The following is a 24,307-nucleotide window of genomic DNA, read 5'->3' on the forward strand; positions in this document are numbered from 1 at the left end:
TATACCACCTCTCCTATGGAATATTTCTTGGACAACACCTGTATAATGGAAGATTCAGCAAAATGAGGTTGTCACCACTAGGTCTAATAGGGAAACGTGAATGCGACTAGCAGTAAACCCTGATGTAGAATAGCAGGGCTGCTGGCCAAGACAGGAAATTAGAACAGCTGGAATGGCAAGATCAACAGATAAAAACTTGAAAAATTAGAGGGCATTACCATGGAACTATGGCCAAAATAAAAAAAATACGTATGATATAGTCTCTCGCTAACATTAATACAGCATTCTTTGTTTTTCCCTCCTGTCACTCCTATTTAACCTGTTGATCTTGCCACTAAGTCCATCATTGTTCAACTCCCTTTAACAGCAATTCTCACACTATCCTGTTGAAAGTTGAAGTTACAGAGCTCAGACAAACCACTTAAAAATAGCAAGAGTGCCTACAATGGTCAGTTCAAGGATATAACCATAGGGTGGTACTAAGGAAATTTGTGGTAGCAGCTTGTGCCACATCCTAAGTCACATGTATGAAATGAAGCTGAAGAATATGGACTTTATAAAGGCACGTATACTCCAAAACACAATATTAAAAAACTCCTTAATCTTTAGTCCTCATGCACACTGGACGTTATTACAGCTGCTGTTTTTGGCTTTTGACGTTCTACAGTTTTCTACAGCTAGTAAACCCCCCAGCATGTTATCCTATGTGTTTATACACACAGAATGTAATCAATGTTTTTTGGCTGGAAAAACACTCTAACGTTGAAAAAAGTGGCAAAACGCAAAAAAACCCGCTAAAAACCGCAAACGCGTGAAAATGCCGCTAAACACTAATGCAAAAATGCCAAAAAAAGCTGAAAAACTCACAATCTCATGATCATTGACACTCCACAAGGTAAAATCTTGCATGGTGCACCAGATCTAGGGAGACTGACAGTTGTATTGTCGTCCCTTTTGATGCGGTGCAGTTGTCCTGTCCCCTTAACAGTAAAACACCCTCAAAGCAGAATGTTTCCACCACCATGTTTGACAGTTGGGATGTTGTTCTTGGGGTCATAGGCAGCATTCCTCCTCCTCCAAACACGGCAAGTTGAGTTGATGCCAAAAAGCTCGATTTCGGTCTCATCTGACCACAACACTTTCAACCAGTCCTCCTCTGCATCATTCAGATGTTCAGTGGCAAACTTCAGATGGGCCTGGACATGTGCTTTCTTGAGCAGAGGGACCTTGCGTGCACTGCAGGATTTCAATCCTTGTCGGCGTAGTGTGTTACCAATTGTTTTCTTGGTGACTGTGGTCCCAGCTGCCTGGAGATCATTGACAAGATCCTCACGTGTAGTTCTGGGATGATTCCTCACTTTTCTCATGATCATTGACACTCCACGAGGTGAGATCTTGCATGGTGCACCAGATCTAGGGAGACTGACAGTTGTTTTGTGTTTCTTCCATTTGCAAATGATTGCACCAACTGTTGTCACATTATCACCAAGCTGTTTGGCGATAGTTGGGTAGCCCAGTCCAGCCTTATGTAGGTCTACAATCTTGTCCCTGACATTCTTGGACAACTCGTTGGTCTTTTGCCATGGTGGAGAGTTTGGAATCTGATTGTTTGATTGCTCCTGTGGACAGGCGTCTTTTATACAGGTAACAAAATGAGATTAGCAGCACTCCCTTTAAGAGACTGCTTCTAATCTCAGCTTGTTACCTGTATGAAAGACACCTGGTAGCCAGAAATCCTGCTGAATGATAGAGGATCAAATACTTACTTTCCTCACGAACATGCAAATCAGTGCATAATTTGTTAGACATGCATTTCTTTTGAATTTTGTGCTGCTATTCTGTCTCTCAGTGTTACAATACACCTACCATTCGATTTTTAGACTGATAATTTATTTGTGAGTGGGCAAACATTAAAATCAGCAGGGGATCAAATACTTATTTCCTTCAGTGTATTTTGAGGGGACAGCAAATTTACACTGTTATACAAGCTGTACACTCACTACTTTACATTGTAAAAAAGTGTCATTTCTTCAGTGTTGTCACATGAAAAGATATAATAAAATATTTACAAAAACATGAGGGGTGTACTCACTTCACTTCTGGGAGATACTGTGTGTATATATATATATATATATATATATATATATATATATATATATATATATATATATATATATATATATAATTTCCATTTTAAATTGAATGTGTTGTTTTACAAAATGAGGGTTTACATATACTTTAATGGCTTATTCAACATATAAACAATAGTCTGCAATCAGTGGCAGCAGTTCTGATGGCTACACATTGCTGATATTTACAGGTCAGCCCTGAGCAGTGATGGCAATAGAGTCAATCTATACCATACACATGTAAATATTATACAAATGTTTATGCACAACGTTTGATGTAAGATTTTGCTGCCAACAAGATCCTGTGCAATTTTCAAATAATGATGTGATTGAACCTTAAATCAAATGACCGGGTGCAGCGTACTGAAACACAGAATAAGGTGAGGCCAATGCATTAAAGTAGTTGGAAAGGCTCAAGGTTTTTTACCTTCATGCATTCTATGCATGAAGGTAAAAAAACCTTCTGTGTGCAGCAGTGCCCCCAGCCCCCTTAATAATTACCTGAGCCTCATCGCGATGCAGCGATGTGAACAACAGCCTCAGCTTTCCCTTGTCTCTGCCTCCTCATTGGCTGAGACAGCAAGCGGGAGCCATTGGCTCCCACTGCTGTCAATCACAGCCAGCCAATGAGGAGAAAGAGGGAGTGGGGACAAGGCGTGGCTGTGTGTGTGTGTGTATGGACACAAAGAGCAGCAGGTGCCCCCATAGCAAGCTGCTTGCTGTGGAGGCACCAGACAGGAGGGAGGGGACAGGAGAGCCTGTGGGGGACCCAAGAAGTGGAGGATCCAGGTTGATCTGTGCAAAACCACTGCACACAGCAGGTACGTATAGACATGTTTGTTATTTTACAAAAAAAAAAACAATTAACCTTTAGAATCGCTTTAAAATGCGGAAGAGTCAGAAATAAAGGAAGCGGCGTGCCCTTGAAGTTAGTCTTTGTAGAAACCGTCACCTTATGATGCCTACTGTTGTCCCAGCACAGACTGACTCTTCTGAACAGAATGGCGGCTTCCTCTGTGTGAAGACAACAGGTACACTTCCGAGAAACCATTAGGTGAAGTGATTAGCATAGGAAAAATGACTTGCTTTCCTCAGCACCAATGCAGTCTGCCGAGGACAGTTCCCGTAGAATGAGAGGTTTCTCTAAGATTAATGCAGGTGTTAGGCATAGCAGGTTTCCTCTTATAAATTCCTTCAGTTCAAATTCTCAGCTCTCCCACCAGCTTCTAACTGTTCCACACATAAGCTTTTAAATAGAGATTGTGATTATTTATTGACTTCTCCAGAGCTAGCAATAAAACTTCACAACATGCGGCTGTCTGAAATTTCTCTCATTTTCAGTGAAAGGTGCGCGCTTTGTTTTACACTGCGGAGACGGCTCCTTTCAAGCTAATGAAAGTATGCAGTATTCAGTAAACAGTCTCAATATCTCCGGGCTAAACCAGGCAGGTTTAATCAATATACTGATTCTCATTTAACAATCCTAACTCGGCTATATATGTAATTGTGCTGCATATTTTTAGACCACATTTACCAGGAATTAAAGATACATTCCAATAAAACATGAAGGTTTAGCAATCAATCTGACCCAGGAGGCACATCCTTTGTGCCGACAGGCTCTAAATTTCATTTACGTGACTATCCGTTTGTCAAATTCATATACAGTCAGGTCCATAAATATTGGGACATCAACACAATTCTAACATTTTTGGCTCTATACACCACCACAATGGATTTTAAATGAAACGAACAAGATGTGCTTTAACTGCAGACTGTCAGCTTTAATTTGAGGGTATTTACATCCAAATCAGGTGAACGGTGTAGAAATTACAACAGTTTGCATATGTGCCTCCCACTTGTTAAGGGACCCAAACTAATGGGACAGAATAATAATCATAAATCAAACTTTCACTTTCTAATACTTGGTTGCAAATTCTTTGCAGTCAATTACAGCCTGAAGTCTGGAACGTATAGACATCACCAGACGCTGGGTTTCATCCCTGGTGATGCTCTGCCAGGCCTCTACTGCAACTGCCTTCAGTTCCTGCTTGTTCTTGGGGCATTTTCCCTTCAGTTTTGTCTTCAGCAAGTGAAATGCATGCTCAATCGGATTCAGGTCATCCGTCCATAGGATGTTGTTCCAGAACTGTGAAGGCTTTTTTAGATGTTGTTTGGCAAACTCTAATCTGGCCTTCCTGTTTTTGAGGCTCACCAATGGTTTACATCTTGTGGTGAACCCTCTGTATTCACTCTGGTGAAGTCTTCTCTTGATTGTTGACTTTGACACACATACACCTACCTCCTGGAGAGTGTTCTTGATCTGGCCAACTGTTGTGAAGGGTGTTTTCTTCACCAGGGAAATAAATCTTCAGTCATCCACCACAGTTGTTATCCGTGGTCTTCTGGGTCTTTTGGTGTTGCTGAGCTCACTGATGCGTTCCTTCTTTTTAAGAATGTTCCAAACAGTTGTTTTGGCCACGCCTAATGTTTTTGCTATCTCTCTGATGGGTTTTGTTTTTTCAGCCTAATGATGGCTTGCTTCACTGATAGTGACAGCTCTTTGGATCTCATCTTGAGAGTTGCCAGCCAACAGATTCCAAATGCAACTAGCACACTTGAAACGAACTCTGGACCTTTTATCTGCTCATTGTAATTGGGATAATGAGGGAATAACATACACCTGGCCAGGGAACAGCTGAGAAGCCAATTGTCCCATTACTTTTGGTCCCTTAACAAGTGGGAGGCACATATACAAACTGTTGTAATTCCTACACCGTTCACCTGATTTGGATGTAAATACCCTCAAATTAAAGCTGACAGTCTGCAGTTAAAGCAAATCTTGTTCGTTTCATTTCAAATCCATTGTGGTGGTGTATAGAGCCAAAAATGTTAGAATTGTGTCGATGTCCCAATATTTATGGACCTGACTGTAGTTGCCAGTTCATTTGCATCCTAAACAGCCTAAGCCTTAGAAAAACATGCAGGCCATTTGCAGCACAGTCCATGCTACAAACCCATTGTGGTAAGCTTCTTCTTCCCTGCACAGAAGGATTGTGCAAGGCATGTTAGAGTTATAATAGTATCCTGTTTGGTGCCGTTACAATTATTTTGTAGCCCCTAATCCCAGTCTCAACTCAGGTCTGTGTGGCCTTATCAAGACCTGAAAAAAAATATATATATGTTTAGACCACGCATCTAAATTATACATTACAAATATGCATAACCTCTATACAATCTCAAAAATGCATAACATGCTTTGCCATTGGTTATAATTCCACATTTGTGAATCAAACATTGCATATGTACACAATCGCTACACAATCTCAAAAATTCACAACATGGTTTGCCATTAAAGTCTCATTTTGCCATTAAAGTCCCATCTTTAGTTGCCATTAAAGTCCCATCTCCCAACCCGTGTTCCAACTTGATTACAGTGCTTCACTTATTCATAGTGCTCAGAGTGCCCCACTTGGACTAAAACTCACCCTCTGTAGATGACCATCTATTTCTAGAATGGTCTACAGCACTTGTGAGGCATTTCCCAATGAAGCTGATTAATGTCTCCAGGTCCCAAAGTCTCAGAGTAGATGTATCACAAAAAAGAACAGGAAGGAGAATCCCATAGGCACTTCCTAAAGATGATCTGTGATCGAAATGTGTCGAGGTTTAATGACGCATGTCCGCTGACATCACTTCCGGCGTATGGAACGCATGCCGCTCTGAGGAGCGTTTGGTCTAGCAGCTTCCATTTACACAAAATAAGGCTGAGTACACCAGGTGCAGGCTAGAGGCACTTTATTGGTGAGTGTGTTTTTTTATACTAAAATACATTAGGGTTTTACAGTATGGGATTCCCCTTCCTATTCTTTTTTGTGATACATCTACTCCAAGACTGTGGGACCTGGAGACAATCAACTTCATTGGGAAATGCACAACAAGCGCCATAGACCACTCTAGAAATAGATGACCATCTACAGAAGATGAGTTTTAGTCCATGTGGGGCACTCTGAGCACTTATGTATGGAGCACTCTGAATAAGTTGAATAAGTAAAGCACTGTAATCAAGTTGGAACACGGGCACCTTTCACAATTTGGGACTTCAATTAATGGCAAATCATGTTGTGAATTTTTGAGATTGTGTAGCGATTATGCACATATACAATGTTTGATTCACAAATGTGGGATTATAACCAATGGCAAAACATGTTGTGAATTTTTGAGATTGTATAGAGGTTATGCACGTATGTAATGTGTAATTTAGATGCTCATATATATATTTTTTCACATTTTGGTGGTATTGTACACTCTTAAGACTGCTGCAATTATGTTAGTTTTGTTTGATTTGTAGCAAACATATTGTATATTAATATATTGGACACATATCCATAAGCGCATGAGCACCATTTGTTATTAACTTATCAGGACCTAGCCAAGAATATTTTTGGAAGCAGGACTGGTTTTTCTTTCTTTCAAGTCTGTGACTGAACAGTGAATGAAGAAGCAGCACAATCAGGAACTCATCTCTTTGTCACTCTGTTCTCTCCTCCTATCAACATGGACCATGATCACTGCAGCACAGCTGACTGGTTCCTTGTGCTGATTCTCCCTGATTCCAAGTCAAATTCAGGGAAATAACTGCTTTTTTTGGTCATGTATTATCTATAATTTGCAATAATAGAAATTTGTCTATATCTGCCTAGAGTTCAGTTTTCATAAATATTACATTTTTAAAAAAAGCTGGTATCTTACTTTTCTGATGTTTGTGGGCATTGTCAGTGTCTTTGGCTGCTGGTTCCAGTTCAGTTGCTTCCCCATATATTCAGAGCACATGGCTCAAGATTTCTGCTGACTTCTCCAGTTGGCCACATTGGAAAAAGAAGAATTTTCTTGGGCCACATATAAAATACACTAACAATAAGGATAGCTGATGAGTAGAAAACGCTGGGCTGTTCACAAGCTAATGACCACTGATAGAGACAATATGAAATGAATAAGGAGTGATTGTGAAAAGTGGGATATTTTTCTTTGGAAGGATGAAAGTTATAAAAGTCCAGTAAAGAGACACTGTCAAATTTTTTTTTTCGGCCGCATGTGTTTGTTAAGTCTAAATGCATTTTTATAAAAAAAAATTCTAAAGTTTTGAGTAAATTTGATTTTGTGCTGGGCTACATTCATAGAAGTTATGGGCAGCAGATTGGACACCCCTGTGTACATTGTAAAGTGCACATGTACAGTGTACATCCCGTCACATCAGTGATCCTCAGATGAAAAATTCTTCAGTGACCCGGAGAAAGGGGTTGGGAGATGGCGGCAATGGATGGAGTGGCAAGTAGAGCCCTAGCAAGTCACTACTGAAGGAAGACACACTGAGAGGTAAGTGATCCATAACGTAGAAGAATGTTGTGCTATGGTGAGAGCTCATTTAGATTTTGTTTCCTTTTAAAATACAACCAAATATAATTAGAAAAATATGAGCATACAATGTATTAGAATACAAAGCAAATTGCTGCAGCAAGTGGCATTTAAAAAAAAATAATTTTTTTTTACTGATTTAGCTGCTGTATATTCCAGTCTGGTTGCTGCGGGTTACTGCACTTTGGACATCAGCAATGCATTCGATACTCCCTTATTAACTACTGTGACGGACGGCCAGGCATCCCGACTGGGTGAACTACTTCCTCAACGCTGGGACACAGGACCAATGTATTAGGGCATTGCACACAAAAAATAGATGATAGTAACTTAGATGCAACTGGAGCTGTTTATTGAACAGAAGTACAGGTTTTTATACACTTCAGAAATAGGGACAGACCCCACATGAACAATAAAAACAAACACTACACATTGGGATAAACATCCCACACTGATAAGGTCACATGGTCAAGTTGACACAAGACTAATCCCTATCATGTAGGAACCTCCAATAGGACTAGCCAACAGACAGAAACAATAGGTGACTCAATTTACAATGGGACCGACACAACAGTAAACACATCACACCTTGATAAACAGATTACTGAAAGAGACTTCAGCATCAGATTTTGTAAGCTGATATTAACATCTGCTTATAGTGTCTGAGTCTAGGAGGATACCCCAAATATGTATCCTGGTCCTCCAGTTCTCTGTGTGTTTTGGGGAGACATGGACTTGAATGTAAAACTACTCCAAAGGTTTCCCCAGGCACACACCTCCCAAAGAATAGAGCTCTCTCAAAAGCCAGAGTCCATAGTCAGTAGGCAAGAGGCTAGCCTGCAGTCTCCTCCAAAAGCCCCTGTCCTGGTGGGGTCTATCACAACCACCACTGTACTGCTATATGGCAGAAAAAAAAAAACAAATGCCAGGCAGGTGCTTTGACGAGGGCTGTCAAACTATTACCACACTAAAAACTGGAAATCTTACCTGCATTCTTAAATCCATACAAAAAAAGGAAAGAAAAATAGCAAGGCGTGTTTCAAGCTGGTATTCAAGTGAATAAACAATGTGACAGCATATTACGTGTATACACAAATAGCACTTACCAGCTCAGATCCAAATTTCTGTTTTTGCAGAATGTACAATAGCAAATTCACAAGAGATCACATTTAGCTGCAGCCACAGACCATCTTCAGAAAGACAGGTGGTCCTTATATGAATAGAAAGTGCAATGTATGTAAATGTATTATACAATGGAGACTACAAGAGCCACCCAAGAGTCTCAGAATGTCATAGCTAGTGAATGGTGTGAGATGGAAGTCTAATAACGCCTTCTAGAATGTAATTTTCAAAGGTAAAGGAGATTGATGTTTATTCATACACTGGACTGCAGCATGAGACAGCATAAAGACTGCAATAATATGCAACAAGGGCATTGATCCGGCACCAAGCTCAGATCCTCGACACAGGCATCTGTCTAATTCCCGTTAATTAGCACAAGGCTCTTGATTTATTATGCCCTTCATTGGTTGTGTGGCACATGACACTGAAGATGGAATGCTTCCTTCTGTTACAGATCCCTACCCCTAAAGTGTGGCACTGGCACTCTAGCTGGATGAAAGTTTTTTTTTTTTTCCTGCAGACTCCTCCAATGGTAATTGCTCTGGAGTTAAGGTGTTACTAAACCCAGGAGCCTGCATTCACTATATCTGGTCTCCCAGAGTGCACAAAACATGGAAATGCAATTATTTTAGTAAATATAAACTGCTAAATATCTTTTCTTATCATCATTATATAGCAGTCTTGTGATTTCTATCAGTGTCCAGCTGAGCACTGGTTAATCTTGTAGGAGTTTATTTCTGCTTTGACTGTCCTATGAGGCTGCATGACCCCTAACCCTTTGTCTGGACAGTGCGGATTGGCTCTGTGCTGATCACATGCACCCTCCCAAAAGAAACAAAAAAACAAAACTCTGTAGCCATACACACTCAACTGAGCATGTGCAGAGTGACTCCTAGAGCTGTGTACTATCAGCAGATGGTTTGGGGACAATGGAGGAAGGGGAGGATCAGAGAAGTGAGAATTAAACAGCCTTTTACACAATACGGAGGATTAACCCCTTCACAGAGTATAACATGCATACTTTACAGCATATATAGACTGATTTTACTGTTGTGGGTTTAGGAACACTTGAATTCACACATTGATCTTTCCTATGCCCTTTAATGGGTTTACATTAAAATAAAAAAACAAAAACAAAAAAACCTCAATTTAAAAAATGTATTGAAAGTTAAATGTAGGACTTATTTTTCTATTTTTATGGGTGCTACACAAGAATTCAATTAGTAGCAGTGGGTTCTGAGGCCTGCATAGGTAATATGTCCAGGTCTTTCAAGTCAGAGGTCTGCTGAGGTCTCATAACCAAACGCTAAATCTGCCTCTAGGACTGCAAAGCTGCATGCTGGACCGGTAACTTGAGTGGGCAGAAATCAATATATAATCACAGCAGCCAGTACGCCAAACAATTACCAGATCTGCAGGGGGCTTCTTAGGAGTAGGACACAGCCACTAACCTCATTAGAAGTTATAAATACATATTAAAAAGGGAACTTTTCTTTTTTTAATTAATAAGCAGTCCAGATTAGTGAATGTGGGACACTCATAATCAAAGCTAAACTCGTTGAACTGAATGATCAATCCCAGCATAGATCAGACTTCTGTACCATGTTGTTCTGTTGTCTGCAGAGCCCCTGAATTCTAGGTTTAGTTGTGGCTTTGTGTCATGTGACACTCTGCATATCCTGCTGTTAGACTCTGTCTCTTCCCCAGCCACTTCCTGCAACAGCTAGAGCCTAAAACACACCCCTCTGTAGTCTTCCAGACTCTGTAAATGATGTCACTTCCTTCACAGCTCTGATGGTGAGTGGGATTGAATACATTCTAATTAGAATTCAGTGCCACCCAGTCCCACCTACCGGAGGAGTCCAAACCTAGAGAGTCCCACCTACCGGAAGAGTCCAAACCTAGAGAGTCCCACCTACCGGAAGAGTCCAAACCTAGAGAGTCCCACCTACCAGAAGAGTCCAAACCTAGAGAGTCCCACCTACTGGAAGAGTCCAAACCTAGAGAGTCCCACCTACCGGAAGAGTCCAAACCTAGAGAGTATGTCCAACCTATCGGAAGAGTCCAAACCTAGAGAGTCCAACCTACCGGAAGAGTCCAAACCTAGAGAGAGTCCCACCTACCGGAAGAGTCCAAACCTAGAGAGTCCCACCTACCGGAAGAGTCCAAACTTAGAGAGTCCCACCTACCGGAAGAGTCCAAACTTAGAGAGTCCCACCTACCGGAAGAGTCCAAACCTAGAGAGAGTCCCACCTACCGGAAGAGTCCAAACCTAGAGAGAGTCCCACCTACCAGAAGAGTCCAAACCTAGAGAGAGTCCCACCTACCGGAAGAGTCCAAACCTAGAGAGTCCCACCTACCGGAAGAGTCCAAACCTAGAGAGTCCCACCTACCGGAAGAGTCCAAACCTAGAGAGTCCCACCTACCGGAAGAGTCCAAACTTAGAGAGTCCCACCTACCGGAAGAGTCCAAACCTAGAGAGAGTCCCACCTACCGGAAGAGTCCAAACCTAGAGAGAGTCCCACCTACCAGAAGAGTCCAAACCTAGAGAGAGTCCCACCTACCGGAAGAGTCCAAACCTAGAGAGTCCCACCTACCGGAAAAGTCCAAACCTAGAGAGTCCAACCTACCGGAAAAGTCCAAACCTAGAGAGTCCAACCTACCAGAAAAGTCCAAACCTAGAGAGTCCAACCTACCAGAAAAGTCCAAACCTAGAGAGTCCAACCTACCAGAAAAGTCCAAACCTAGAGAGTCCAACCTACCAGAAGAGTCCAAACCTAGAGAGTCCCACCTCACAGATCACAGCATTATACAAAAAGGAAACCCCTTCATACACACATATACAAAGATAGCTGTGCTGATTTTGGAAGGGACTGAATAGATAGCCCTGGTTCACACTAGTGTATCATAGTCACGTGACTTCCAATGCGACGATCATTCATATGCAACTTTGATGGATTTGTGCGTTTCTTTTTTTAACCCTAACCTCTCTTCCCTGGTCATTCTTGCTGCCTAAAAATTTCCTCCCCAGCACATTCTATTCACACCTCACCGTAGCGTAAATGCATGTTCCTGCTTGCGGTTTCTTGTACTTTCAAGTGTAAACATGCACTTGAATGGGCTGCCCTACATGCAACAAATGCCCCAAAGTAGCATTAAGGCATGCACAGTAAATGATTGCTTTTTCTTCCGGGTCACCCTGCATTTGGAAACGCGCTCATGTGAATAAACGGTAATCCAAGTACGACATGCATTGCCACGCGTTTCTGAAATGCTCAGTGAAGCACCTGTTTTCTGTGCAGGCTTCCACTTGTTCGGAAATGCGCAGATGTTAATGCAGCCTAAATGATAGTGCAAGCAAGATGGACACTGCAACGCATTATTAAAAGGCATGACAAATAATGCGTATTCTTGAGGTTGCTGTGCATTTAGAAATGCGCCAATGCAAATTGTAATGCACATGCACTGAGCATTGCCATGCATTTTATAAACGCACTGCAAAGCATACAGTTTCTTGCAGCTTGCTGTGCATTCGAAAATGCGCAGATGCAAATGGTAAGGCAAGCATGACGCACATTGCCGTGCACTTTTGAAAAGCATGGCATGGTATGGTATGCCATGCATTCAGAAACGCCCTGACGGAAATGACATAACGCAAGCATGATGTGAGTTTCCACGTGTTTTCAAAATCACACAGCAAAGCACATTTTTCTTGTCCAGGTTGCCGCACATTCAGAAATGCACAGAAGCAAACGAATTATAATGCAAGTGCACTGTACGTTGCCGTACCTTTTCTTGTGGGTTGCAGTGTGTTCAGAAACATGCAGATGTGAGCGAATGATAACGCAAGCGTGTTGCAACACGTTTTTGAAACACACAGTAAAGCGCATGTTTTTTGCGCAGGTTGCTGTGTGTTTGGAAATGCACAGATGCAAACGAATAGTAACGCAAGCACGATGCATGTTGCCACGCAAACATTTTTTGCATCCCAAACTGAGTTTAAAAGTACTTGTGTTTAAGTGATTTGTGCAGACTATCTAATCTAATCAGCAGCGGGACCTCACAGAATTCTATTTTCTCTAGGTGCAGCTGAACTGAATGCTTCTTAATGCTGCAGAGTGAGAATTATACCAGTTAAAATCATTACATGCATTTATATGCTTTTAGAAACGTCCTCTAAATGCATGTATGCCATTGTCAGCGCGAATGAGACCTGGCACCGATCCATTTATCTTTCTTTCGGACGTGGAGATTAGCTCGGTGTCATCACATGACGCTTAAACAGCAAAGTAACATCCTGACTTGTAAAAAAAAAAAAAAAAAAAAGACACATTCTGCTGAGCTTCCAATAGGAAAACCGCATGATATAATTTCTTCATCCCAGCTGGAGATCAATGCTAGACAGAGGATTTATTCCCCACAGAACAACTAATCAAACAAATCTTTTTGCTAACAATTCAGTGTTATAATTTAAAGCCTCAGTCCTCATGCACACTGGACGCATTTACAGCGGCTGTTTTTGGCGTTTGACGTTTTTTTTTTACAACTAGTAAACCCCCCCAGCATGTTATCCTATATGTCCATGCACACAGACTGTAATCAACGTTTTTTAGCTGGAAAAAAATCCAGGACTACAGTAGTGGGTTTCTAGAGGAGTTTTTTTGGTGTAAAAATGCTCTATTGCTGAAAAACACAGAAAAATGCTGCAAAAAGCCACAAACTGGCGTTTTTGGACTTTTTTGACCAAATAAATAATTTTTTTGTTAAAAAAAACGCAAAAAAAGGGCAAAAAAACGTAAAACTTGGGAAAATGCTGCTAAACTCTTATGCAAAAACGCTAAAAAAAGCTGAAAAAGTAACGTTTGTAACAGGACTTTACACAGCTAACGTTACCAGCATTCTCAAAATGTCCCACGTACATGAGGGCTCACTCCAGCCCACACATCTTCTTTGTTTTAGTTTTGGATCGAGTCGGGAAGAGTTACAAAATTTGGTCAGGAGTTCATTTCTGTCTGTGACTTCCTTAGGTAGATTTTATTCTCACCTCCTGTCCTTCTGAAATCAGTACGAGAAATGTGAAGGGGGGTAGGGGCGTCCATGGGACAGAAAGACACACCAGCAACAAAAACATTGTTAGGAGGCCCAACTCATTTTTACATTCCTATTTTGGTCTAGGTCACTGTTGGAGAGATTTCCCATCAATTCCAGAATGGGGCGCAGATGACATTAAAAACCCAACAGAGATTATAACCCTTTTAGACTTTATCCAAAACTAAATAAAATGATTCATTTTGGATACAGTGAAAGAGGAAAATCTTAATTTGTACAGCATGTTCAATCTATAGTTGGATTCTAAACATTGCAATAATCACAATATTAAAATATATAAATGTATACTTCAGAAAGAAGTCTAAGAAACCAAGGAAAGCAATGCAAATAAATTATAAGTCAATCAACACAAAACATATCTAGCAGTGTACAATGTCTTGCTATGGACTACAAAACATCAATAATCCATCACAGCCTTTCATTAAACATTAGCAGCACGCTCCACACGCCATTAGTGGAGATACTGGGAGGAGTTCCTGATATGGAAAGATGAGATGGGAAACAGCAGATCCAATAAGTAGCCTTGAGTAATATACATGACAAACTCTATACATAGCCTTGAGGATAATCAATAACAGACCCCATACGTAGCCTTGAGTATATCCATGGCAGACCCCATACGTAGCCTTGAGTATATCCATGGCAGACCCCATAAAGTAGCCTTGAGCATAATCCTTGGCAGCCCCATATACTGTAGGTATCCTTGAGTGCCATCTACAGTAGACCCCACAAGTAGCCTTGAGTACTATCCATGGCAAACCCCCATACACAACCTTAAGTATTATCCATGGCAGACTCCTTACGTAGCCTTGAGTATTATCCATGGCAGACCCATATACGTAGCCTTGAGTATTATCCATGGCAGACCCATATACGTAGCCTTGAGTATTATCCATGGCAGACCCCTATATAGCCTTGAGTATTATCCACGGCAGACCCCTATACGTAGCCTTGAGTACTATCCATGGCAAACCCCCATACACAACCTTAAGTATTATCCACGGCAGACTCTTTACGTAGCCTTGAGTATTATCCATGGCAGACCCCTATACGTAGCCTTGAGTGTTATCCATGGCAGACCCCTTATGTAGCCTTGAGTACTATCCATGGCAAACCCCCATACACAACCTTAAGTATTATCCATGGCAGACTCCTTACGTAGCCTTGAGTATTATCCATGGCAGACCCCTATATGTAGCCTTGAGTACTATCCATGGCAAACCCCCATACACAACCTTAAGTATTATCCACGGCAGACTCCTTACGTAGCCTTGTGTTATCCATGGCAGACCCCTTATGTAGCCTTGAGTACTATCCATGGCAAACCCCCATACACAACCTTAATTATCCATGGCAGACTCCTTACGTAGCCTTGAGTATTATCCATGGCAGACCTCTATACATAGCCTTGAGTACTATCCATGGCAAACCCCCATACACAACCTTAAGTATTATCCATGGCAGACTCCTTACGTAGCCTTGAGTATTATCCATGGCAGACCCCTATACGTAGCCTTGAGTATTATCCATGGCAATCCCCTTACGTAGCCTTGAGTATTATAGATGGCAGTCCCATTATGTAGCTGTGAGTATTATCCATGGCAGACCCCTATACGTAGCCTTGAGTATTATCCATGGCAGACCCCTAATGTAGCCTTGAGTATTATCCATGGCAGACCCCTTATGTAGCCTTGAGTACTATCCATGGCAAACCCCCATACACAACCTTAAGTATTATCCATGGCAGACTCCTTACGTAGCCTTGAGTATTATCCATGGCAGACCCCTATATGTAGCCTTGAGTACTATCCATGGCAAACCCCCATACACAACCTTAAGTATTATCCACGGCAGACTCCTTACGTAGCCTTGTGTTATCCATGGCAGACCCCTTATGTAGCCTTGAGTACTATCCATGGCAAACCCCCATACACAACCTTAATTATCCATGGCAGACTCCTTACGTAGCCTTGAGTATTATCCATGGCAGACCTCTATACATAGCCTTGAGTACTATCCATGGCAAACCCCCATACACAACCTTAAGTATTATCCATGGCAGACTCCTTACGTAGCCTTGAGTATTATCCATGGCAGACCCCTATACGTAGCCTTGAGTATTATCCATGGCAATCCCCTTACGTAGCCTTGAGTATTATAGATGGCAGTCCCATTATGTAGCTGTGAGTATTATCCATGGCAGACCCCTATACGTAGCCTTGAGTATTATCCATGGCAGACCCCTAATGTAGCCTTGAGTATTATCCATGGCAGACCCCTATACGTAGCCTTGAGTATTATCCATGGCAGACCCCTAACGTAGCCTTGAGTATTATCCATGGCAGACCCATAACGTAGCCTTGAGTATTATCCATGGCAGACCCATAACGTAGCCTTGAGTATTATCCATGGCAGACCCCTAACATGGCCTTGAGCATTATCCATGGCAGACCCCTAACATGGCCTTGAGTATTATCCATGGCAGACCCCATAGTTAGCCTTAAAGTGGAACTTAACTGTGTCTGAGCACCACAAACTGAAAAAGGTTATTTAAATTTATTTTTAATATTTAAAGCAAACTCACCCATCCAATCACTTTGAAAAACACCCCCACTCCCTTGCATTTCTAGCAGCAGCCATTTGAGTAAGGGCAGATGATTCATGCAACACTTGCTTCCTGGAATCCATCTGTCCTTAGCTAAGGCATGCAGGCAGAAGGATGTGCTTAGCTGAGAAAACCCTTCCTTTAAATGAAAGAAAAATAACGTCCGTGAAAACTTCTGGGATGTAGGGCATCTTTTTGACCTAGGCCAGAAACCAGAGAGCAACTGAACAAATTTAAAAAAAAAAAAAAGTTTAAAACACAAGCAAATACAATATACCGTCCAATATATTTACTAAAGCTAGCAGTAAAAGAATTAAAAATAGTTAATGATGATTCAGAGAGTTTAAGTATTATACATGGAAGTCTCCATAGTCTTGAGCACTATACAAGGCAGACTCCATAAGTCGCACTGAGTATTAAAGTGTTACTGAACCCATGAACCTGCATTTACTGCATCCAGTCTCCCACAGTACACAGAAATGCAATTAATTTAGTAAATATAAACCACTAAATACCTTTTCAGCAATATATAGCAGTCTTGTGACTTCTATCAGTCTCTGGCCAAGAACTGGTTAATCTGGTGAGAGTTTTCTTTCTCCGCTGACTATCCTATGAAGCTGCATGACCCCTGACCCTGTCTGGGGTCTGACTGGCCCTGTAATGATTATATGCACCATCCCCAACCCCCCCCCCCAAAAAAAAACCCTCCAGCAATACACACCAGTGTGAGCATGTGCAGACTTGTCACTGCTGCTCTGTACTATTGCAAATGGATTGGGGACAGCAGAAGGGGATCAGGGCTTTGCTGCATATACAGACTGATTTTACTGTTATGGGTTTATTAAGACTTTAAGCACCGCAGGTCACATAAGTAGCCTTGAGTATCATCCACATCAAACATAAATGTAATATTATTCATTATTGCATTGTTACATGTTCTCAAAGGCTGAAAAAAAACAGACTGTAAAAGAACATTCTGTGTGTTTGTACAAGTAGGTGGCCTAATCACATCTCATATGGCAGCATGATTTCAGATCCAGTAAAACAACAAACCTAACCTGCTAATCTACAATATAGGCAAGATAAATTAGGCAAAAATAATAGTCGGTAATTTACAATATCTAGCGTTCAATGTTATTCAGTACAGTGCCGTCAGTAACATGTAAAGGATGTTCTATCTGGCCAGCATGCGTTATTGCACTTTTACATGGTTCCCAGCAAATACCATTGAGATCTATCAAATCACTACATTAATGGGTATAAGTCAAAAACATTTTTGGCTTAGAAGAAAAACAAAAGTATAAAAAAAAAACAGTAGGTATGCCCAACAAGGGCCAAAAGGAATCAGATCCACATAGCTGGGGTGCAAGAAAAAAAAAAACAACAGACTATATTTTCACATGCACCAAATGATAAATAGCAAAATAACAATGCAATAAGCTTTCCTAAGTTGCACTACATAGTCACACTCAGCCCAGGTTCACACTGATGCGATGCGGAACTCACAGCGTTTTCTGTGAGAATTTTGCACCGCATCAGAATCGCACCCAGTTCATGCAAACCTCTGCGGGTGTGTATGTTAACAACACCCCAAAAGCGGTCTGCAAAACACGGTGCGATGTGCAGAATCGAATCGCTTAGGTGTGAATACCCATGCAATCAGATTCTAGTGCGGTCCCAAAAAAGGGTCCTGCACGTTTTTGGTGAGGGTGCGGTGCGATTAGAGCCACAAACAATGTATGGCTCCAATCGCACCGCCCACAAATTGTATGTGATTTGCACAGGAATGCGGTGCGGTTCCTGTGTGAATCACATTCGATATACCGCACCGCATATATGAGAACCCATGCTGAAAGACGGATCAAAATCTGATCACAGCAGTGTGAGCCTAGCCTGAACAACCACACACTGTAGTGACAACACCAGCTGAGAATCCTATTCCACTGACACGATGTTTGTAAATTCTTCTTAAAGAGGTAGTAAAGCCAGGTTTTTACAAAACTGCTGACAGACGGGACATTGATGACAGAAGAGACCCTGTCAGTCTCTTTTGTCAAAAAGGCTTCCTTCTGTCAACCATCATGTACATTGAGCCGCGCATGCGCAGGTCAGTGCCAATTTACGGCCCATGATCTGTGTTGCAGTGATGTGACTCCTGCACACATGCATGGGAATGACATAATCGCGGTCCAGCCATTAAAGCAGCTGAAGACAGAGAACCCAGAAAGAAGATGGGGCGAAGACGAAAGCACTCAGGGCCCACCAGACTGATGAAACCGCAGCACTGGAGGGCTTCTATGACAGGTACGTCTACCATTATATGCGGTGCATACTAGCACATTACAGCATATACCTACAGGGGCATCCTAAAAGAAAAAAACTATACTGGACTTTTTTACTGCCTAAAAGAGAAAGAAACTGTACCGGACTTTACTACCGCCTAAAAGAGAAAATAACTATACTGGACTTTACTACCGCCTAAAAGAGAAAATAACTATACTGGACTTTACTACCGCCTAAAAGAGAAAATAACTATACTGGACTTTACTACCGCCTAAAAGAGAAAGAAACTATACTGGACTTTACTACCACCTAAAAGAGAAAGAAACTATACCGGACTTTACTACCGCCTAAAAGAGAAAAAAAAACTATACCGGACTTTACTACTGCCTAAAAGAGAAAAAACTATACTGGACTTTATTACCGCCTAAAAGAGAAAAAACTATACTGGACTTTACTACCGCCTAAAAGAGAAAAAAACTATACTGGACTTTACTACTGCGTAAAAGAGAAGAAACTATACTGGACTTTACTATCGTCTAAAAGAGAAGAAACTATACCGGACTTTACTACGGCCTAAAAGAGAAGAAACTATACCGGACTTTACTACTGCGTAAAAGAGAAAAAACTATACTGGACTTTACTACGGCCTAAAAGAGAAAAAAACTATACTGGACTTTACTACTGCGTAAAAGAGAAGAAACTATACCGGACTTTACTACGGCCTAAAAGAGAAAGAAACTATACTGGACTTTACTACGGCCTAAAAGAGAAAGAAACTATACCGGCCTTTACTACCGCCTAAAAGAGAAAAAAAAACTATACCGGACTTTACTACCACCTAAAAGAGAAAAAACTATACTGGACTTTACTACCGCCTAAAAGAGAAAAAAACTATACTGGACTTTACTACGGCCTAAAAGAGAAGAAACTATACCGGACTTTACTACGGCCTAAAAGAGAAAGAAACTATACTGGACTTTACTACCACCTAAAAGAGAAAAAAACTATACTGGACTTTACTACGGCCTAAAAGAGAAAAAACTATACTGGACTTTACTACTGCTTTATTACAGCGGGTATACGCACCAAGCATGCCCTAATGTCTGATCACGCCATCATTAGACAGTTCAAATCAGGACATCCACTTGGCACCCTACACAGTAATAGAGGCCAACTCATAAAATCCAATGAAATGATGGCATATTAGCAACCAGATCCCTTGTCCGTTATGAATGAAAGATGGATCCTGGCACAAAGATTTGGACCAGTTATAGCACACCCTTACACCTGCTCCTATAAAGCACACTCTGACCCCATCTCCCATAATAGGGTACTGTATATACAAACTGCAGAGTCCCCCCCCCCTCCCTGTGACAGCAGGCAGAGATTCCTCTCCCCCATAGCCACTGCCACATTTTAAACCTGGCAGAGCTCTGCACAGCAGCCTCATTCATTCACAGAGATCTGTGGATAAATAAACTACAAGTCGCATCTGTCACCACGGCAGACGGACTTGTCATTCTTGATGGAATAAGAGTGCGCTGATAAGCTGATAGTCCATTCACACTCCCTCCAGCCTTCAAACTGAAAGACCATACAAAGGTATGGGCAGAAATCTATAGGGGGAGTGTGCAGGGGCCTGACACTGCATCGGTCATTCGCTGGTCACGGGTGCAATACTTTGCAGGTTTAGATGCATTTTGTATGCGTTTTCAGTGCATTCCAGTCCTATTTATTTTTTTCCTCTTTGTTTATTTTGACACTTAAAAAAAAAAATCTTAGGACAATGGTTTATGTGCATTCACATGACGCATTCCAGCTGAAACAAAATACAGCTTGCTTGACTTCTTTTAGAAAGCACTGGAAATGAACACACTGCAGCCATTGGAACACGTGGCAATTGCTGTACATGCATTCCAGATTATTGTTCCGCATCTATTTAGTATGAAAAATGCCAATACACTGGACATGGTCTGGGTGAGAGACTGAGGAGGCCAGTCTCTCACTGACCGGGGAGGCCACCGAGGTGACCGTCACAATGGATACACTGGACATGGTCCGGGTGAGAGACTGGGGAGGCCACCGAGGTGACCGTCACAATGGATAAACTGGACATGGTCTGGGTGAGAGATTAGGGAGGCCACAGAGGTGACCGTCACAATGGATACACTGGACGTGGTCCGGGTGAGAGACTGGGGAGGCCACCGAGGTGACCGTCACAATGGATAAACTGGACATGGTCTGGGTGAGAGATTGGGGAGGCCACAGAGGTGACCGTCACAATGGATACACTGGACATGGTCCGGGTGAGAGACTGGGGAGGCCACCGAGGTGACCGTCACAATGGATACACTGGACATGGTCTGGGTGAGAGACTGAGGAGGCCAGTCTCTCACTAAGTGGGGAGGCCAGTCTCTCACTGACTGGGGAGGCCACCGAGGTGACCGTCACAATGGATACACTGGACATGGTCTGGGTGAGAGACTGAGGAGGCCAGTCTCTCACTAAGTGGGGAGGCCACCGAGGTGACCGTCACAATGGATACACTGGACATGGTCTGGGTGAGAGACTGAGGAGGCCAGTCTCTCACTAAGTGGGGAGGCCAGTCTCTCACTGACTGGGGAGGCCACCAAGGTGACCGTCACTATGGATACACTGGACATGGTCTGGGTGAGAGATTGGGGAGGCCACCGAGGTGACCGTCACAATGGATACACTGGACATGGCCTGGGTGAGAGATTGGGGAGGCCACCAAGGTGACCGTCACAATGGATACACTGGACATGGTCTGGGTGAGAGACTGAGGAGGCCAGTCTCTCACTAAGTGGGGAGGCCAGTCTCTCACTGACTGGGGAGGCCACCAAGGTGACCGTCACTTTGGATACACTGGACATGGTCTGGGTGAGAGATTGGGGAGGCCACTGAGGTGACCGTCACAATGGATACACTGGACATGGTCTGGGTGAGAGATTGGGGAGGTGACCATCACAATGGATACACTGGACATGGTCTGGGTGAAAGATTGGGGAGGCCACCGAGGTGACCGTCACAATGGATACACTGGACATGGTCCGGGTGAGAGACTGGGGAGGCCACCGAGGTGACCGTCACAATGGATACACTGGACATGGTCTGGGTGAGAGATTGGGGAGGCCACCGAGGTGACCGCACAATGGATACACTGGACATGGTCTGGGTGGCACCTGCAATAGCTAAGATAGATAGCTTCTACCACACTCCATTCTTGCAGCAGCTCCATCTTGGGATCCTGGATGTCTCCTCCCAGCTGCAGATGCACCAATCACTATAATGCATGAGATCACCCGCACACTGGGAGTTGCCAATTATCGTGTGCTCTGTCCACCTCTCTACTTTGGTGCACTTAGATTGGCGCCCCCTTGCTGTCTGTAGCCAGAGACCAGGCAGCTTCAGGACAGGAAGCTATCTTAGCTATTGCAGGTGCCATCCAGACAACATCCAATGTATCCAATGTGAGTTTCCTTTGTGTCCTCTCCAGCTGGGACTCCTTTTAAGAACCATGATAAGCACAATGTATCTTACTTTGTGAGTTGTCTTCCTGTATTAAATGTTTGCACACCCACTACACTTAGTCTGCGCACTTTGCTCTTTTTGTCTGCTGGCCACTTAGGATTTCTATAGCGCCAACAGTTTGCGCAGCGCTTTACAACATGAGGGCAGACAGTACAATACAATTACAATACAATTGTGGCGGGGATGAGCTGATGGAGAAAGTGATAATACAGTTGTTCTCTGAAGAGAGGGATTTGAGGTAGAAATAAGGTACTGTTGCTCTGAAGAGAAGGGCTTTCAGGGATTATCTATAAATTGGCAGAGTAAGAGACAGTTGGACAGATTGGGGTAGGAAGCGCCATAGGAAAAGAGAGGCTTGGGAAAAGTCCTAGAGGCAAGCACGGGAGGTGTGACAAGGAATCTTGAGAGCAGCAGGTCTTCAGAGGAATGAAGAGAATGATTTGATTGGTATTTTGAGACTAGGTTAGTGATGTAGCTGGGGGCCGAGTTGTTAATATGAATTTAAAGTGTTAATAAACCTGCAACAATAGAATCAGTCTGTATATGCAGTAAAGCATGCTTGTTATACTCACTGTAGTACCTAAGGGGTTGCATTTTACTATTGCATTATATGAAAAGGCTGTTTGATCAGGTCTTCTCTGATCCTCCCCTTCTACTGTCTCCAATCCATCTGCTGATAGAACAGAGGCAAGCTGCACATGCTCAGTTTGGTGTGTATTGCTAGAGGTTTTTTTTTCTTGGAAGAGTGAATGTGATCAGCACTGTCCAGATAGAGGGTCAGGGGTCATGCAGCCTCATAGGATAGTCAGAGGAAAATGAAAACTCCTCCTACAAGTTTTAACCAGTGCTCAGCTGGACAATGATATAAGTCACAAGACTGCTCTAACTGCTGATGAGAAAAGGTGTTTAGCAGTTTATATTTACTAAAAATAATTGCACTTCCATGTTGAGTGTACTGTGGAAGACCAGATATAGTGAATGCACGGTCCTCGGTTTAGTAACACTTTAATTCATTGGGTGAAAGCCAGCAGCAGGATTGGCAGATACGCTTTAAAATGCATCTGGTGTGAACCCGCCTTTATGCCTTCCTAATCCTCGCATAAAAAATTCCATATTATATTTTATTATTACAAAGATACATCTCTCTGGGGAGGTTCTGTTCCATATAATGCACTTCCACTGATGACTATGGATCAGGACAATGGAGCGACGCGGGGACAACATCTGTCCTGTACACAGGAGGTGATCACCGATAATCCGCAACTAGAAGCAGATGTAGGCATACACCATGCAGGAGCAGTGCAGGCACATGATCGCCTTCTATACAGCACTGATCTGTTCTAGGAAGGTCATCAGCAGAGTGATCTGTACATCCTATAGGGAAGAGCTGCATCATCAGTACAAAGGAGGCGATGATGATGATAGAAGGACCGTCCTGTGAGTGTGACATGGGAGGGATGAGCCTCCATGGAGGGGAATGCAGCACCTGGCACACATGTACACAGAGGACGATCTCTACAAAGGAACGCTGGCACAATGCAGATCCAGGGGATGGAGGTGACAGGTGTACAGGGGAGGGGATCACACACCATCCCTCTGCAGATCTCATCAATCATAGGAGGAGGAGGGAGGCTGCCCCAGAGCACAGGCTGTCAGGTCCCTCTCCCGGCTCCTCGCCGTGCATACAAGGGATCGCTGTGATTGTGGATGACATAAAGGTGCCAGTATGGATCATTGTACACACTGCCCGCCCGGGCTCTGTCCTCTACACCCCGCCCTGCCCCCATCACACACAGCTCAGCTGTCACCAACTTACCCGGGATTCCTCCGCCGTGCAACCATGGACAGGCTGATCCCCGACTAACACACTGCAGGGCCGGGCTCATCACACAACGGAAGTGACGTCGGCAGCTGAGACACTTCCACTGCCCGTGGGCGCCATTGTGGAAGAGGGCAGTAATGGAAGGGAGCTGTGTGCTGCTCAGTGCATGAATGAAATACCAGTGTGAAATAAAACTTGTATGAATATTTCTCACTGTATTCAATGTGCAGTCCTCTTTTAGGGGGGTTATGGCTAATGGCCCCCCCAAACTGG

The 24,307-nt window shown here is 42.9% G+C and overlaps 1 long non-coding RNA gene across 1 annotated transcript in view; it reads right to left on the reverse strand.

Annotated features, from left to right (window-relative positions):
* The window catches only part of LOC149457945 (uncharacterized), an 81,969-nt gene extending 57,869 nt beyond the window's left edge, over positions 1 to 24,100 (reverse strand). Inside the window, exon 1 of the long non-coding RNA XR_016313545.1 lies at positions 24,029 to 24,100. This is a non-coding gene — a long non-coding RNA (uncharacterized LOC149457945). The remainder of the gene's footprint in view (positions 1 to 24,028) is intronic.
* Positions 24,101 to 24,307: the final 207 nt, after the last annotated feature.

Source organism: Staurois parvus, unplaced genomic scaffold (genome assembly GCF_062004578.1).
Source record: "Staurois parvus isolate SC_StPar_1 unplaced genomic scaffold, SC_StPar_1.0 ptg000299l, whole genome shotgun sequence".
NCBI classification, from domain to species: Eukaryota; Metazoa; Chordata; class Amphibia; order Anura; family Ranidae; genus Staurois; species Staurois parvus.